We start from the raw sequence: 2,941 nt of genomic DNA, 5'->3' as shown, positions 1-2,941 counted from the left end.
ATAGTATGGGAAGCACAAAAAAGGTTCTTTGAGAATTCGAAGGAAGCTATGTTTCACTTTTTTATTTTTTTAAAAACTGAAATTTGTTATCAATAATTTTTAAAACAATCATTAGTTTATTAGTGTTTAGTATATATTTGTTAAGACTTTATCGGATATAATTTTATATGCTTATGCTTCAAAAATTCAGATTATAATATAATTCCTACGATATATATGATAACTCGGACTTGTTCTTATTATTTGATGGCGAAACGAATAAGGTGTTTTTTCATTACACTAGCTTTTTTGGTAATTTGATTTTCCGGATTTATCATTTTTACTATACATGTAATATTAATAAAAACTTTATGTATCTAATTATTCTGCATTCATGTAATGTAGCTTTTTATTTTTTTTATTTTATGGCATTTGATATGAATCTCACATTTTATTACGTTTCTTGATATAACCATTTCATATAATTCATCACTTTCTATATTAAATAACTAAATAGATTTTCTGTTTTCAAGCTTGTTCAATCTAAAACAATTTCATTTCTATGATTAAAAACTGCGCTCAAAAAAAAAAACAAAAATATTTATTTTAAATAAACTTGTAATGTATTATAAGAAACAAAAAGATTATTAAATTTGTATTATAAATTTAAAAGAATGCATTCTAACAATAATCAAAAAAAAATTAAATCAAATTTGTAATTTTATTATCTAAAAAAATTAAAATTCGGCTTTTTAGCGATATATTGACATTATTTCAAAGAATTATACAGGTCATCAAAATATGTTGCATGAAAATAGGATTTAGTCTAATAAAAAATAATGAATTGATTGAATGCTTTCGTGATGTATTGATGAAAACAGTTTTTTTATAGGATATGCTGAATCATATTTATGTGCTGCGAAAATTATCAAGTTTCTATAAATATAATATTTTGGGTTTTTTAATTATTTTTGATATTATAAATACTTGATTATATAAAAACAATAAGAGCTTGATAATTCTATAATGATATTATTATAAATATTTTTTTTACATTCTTGATAGAGAAAAAAGGTGTTTTAATTTTATTTACAATTAAAAAACAGAGAAATAAGGGAAAATGGAAAGAAAAACAGTATATTAATAGATTATAAACTACAATTTGGGTTTATAGTTCGCAAAAAGGCGTGTTAAACTCGAATTTCATTGATTTATCGGGGTTTTTTTTATTAGAATAGAGGCTAAAATGAGTGTTGGGCTTTTTAAAACGTAGTAATGTATGCTAAGTGTTTTATGTGTAAAATAATAAAGAATCTTTCACATGTAGATCGAGTAAATAAACTTCAACTTATTTGAATGAATAAGAGTAATAAGTAGTTAAAGATGTATTTTATTTGCTGTGAAGAGTGGTGATTTATATTTTACAAAATTTTGTCTTTTTATTCATTATTTGCAGATTAGCCCTATAGTGTTATTGATGACAAATAAAAAATTTGTAAATGAAGTAAACGGTAAATATAGAATACCACATCTCTTTAAATAATAAAAAATAGATCGAAAAAAAAAGCAAAAAGCATTTGAAAAATTACATTTATGATAAATTTATATTTGTTGCCAAAAAAATTAAATATATTTCACGAACATCGTGGCCTCTTTAAATAAAAAAACAGAAGGCATCTGAAAAATTACATTTATGACAAATTTATATTTGTTACTAATAAAGAGTGAAATACATTTCATGAATACCATTTTTTTGGCAACAATAAAATAAGAGCATCTGAAAAATTATATTTATGATAAATTTATATTTGTTACTAATAAAGAGTGAAATGCATTTCATGAATACCATTTTTTGGCAACAATAAAAACAAAAGCATTTGAAAAATAACGGAAAGCCGAAGTTAAATGAATTTAATTTAAAATTTTTATAAATTAACCGGTAAAAGATCCCATGAATCACGTGCATTTAAAAAAACGATACACCAAAAATATAAAAATAATTAAAATTCTTAGAAAAATAATTTATTTTTCTACGATTTTTTTTGCTCGTGCTTGTTTGTATATTTTTCTGTTAGATGGACAAAGCCCAAATTATATCGAGGGACTTTACTGGGTACTGCGTCTGGGGTGCGATAAACAATTTTTCCATACTCGTTTTCAACCGAATTAGTGATCGGAATTTTGCCAAGATATATAATCTCACCAAGCTTTATAGTTTTTACATCCTTTATTTTGTAATCTCTTTTAGCGAATTTTACATTTTTTGCTACTTTTGCTACTTTTTCAATTATTATTTTGTCACTGCAACCTACTCCAAAATAGACTAGCTTGAAACAGCCTATGGATTCTTTAAATTTAATGCCTTGTTCAAAAAAAGGACCAAATTTTCCACATCGTGTTAGATACTTCTGATATTTCATCATTGAATTATATTGTTTTATATATTCTTCATTGAGATTACTCTGATTTTCGAGTAATGTTATACTGGGGCATTCTGAATTATTACCAAGAGGATCCTGCATCATGTACCTATGTACAATCTCTTTAAAAAAAGGTTTTGAGTTACAATCTAAAGGTTCTAGTTCATACATTAAAATAGTGGTTAAATCATTTATGAGGAAATTCGGAGCTATTCCCATAGTCTTTAGCTCCGAACAAGCATCTGCTATTCCGTCACATTCAAAAGTAAAATTTAAGATTTTCAATAAAAATCTGTCATATCTATCAATAATTCGATACATTTTTTTAATCATTTTCTTGATCTCAGAATAACGGACATTCATTCCTTCAGGGGCCAAAGGTAGACCGCGTTCTTGGCCTCCTTTTTCAAGATTATCTGCACATGGGCAATTTTTAGACATATGCAGAACGGCCTTTGAAATTCCCTCAACATTTTCTACCGGCCTCTCCTTATTTAATAGTTTTTTGGCTATTTCCTCCAAAAAATCTACGGTTAAATTTT

This window comes from Rhyacophila brunnea, unplaced genomic scaffold (genome assembly GCF_057557595.1).
Source record: "Rhyacophila brunnea isolate RB1 unplaced genomic scaffold, BYU_Rbru_1.0 scaffold_38, whole genome shotgun sequence".
In the NCBI taxonomy this organism is placed as follows: Eukaryota; Metazoa; Arthropoda; class Insecta; order Trichoptera; family Rhyacophilidae; genus Rhyacophila; species Rhyacophila brunnea.
Note: the sequence above shows the minus strand (reverse complement) of the source record.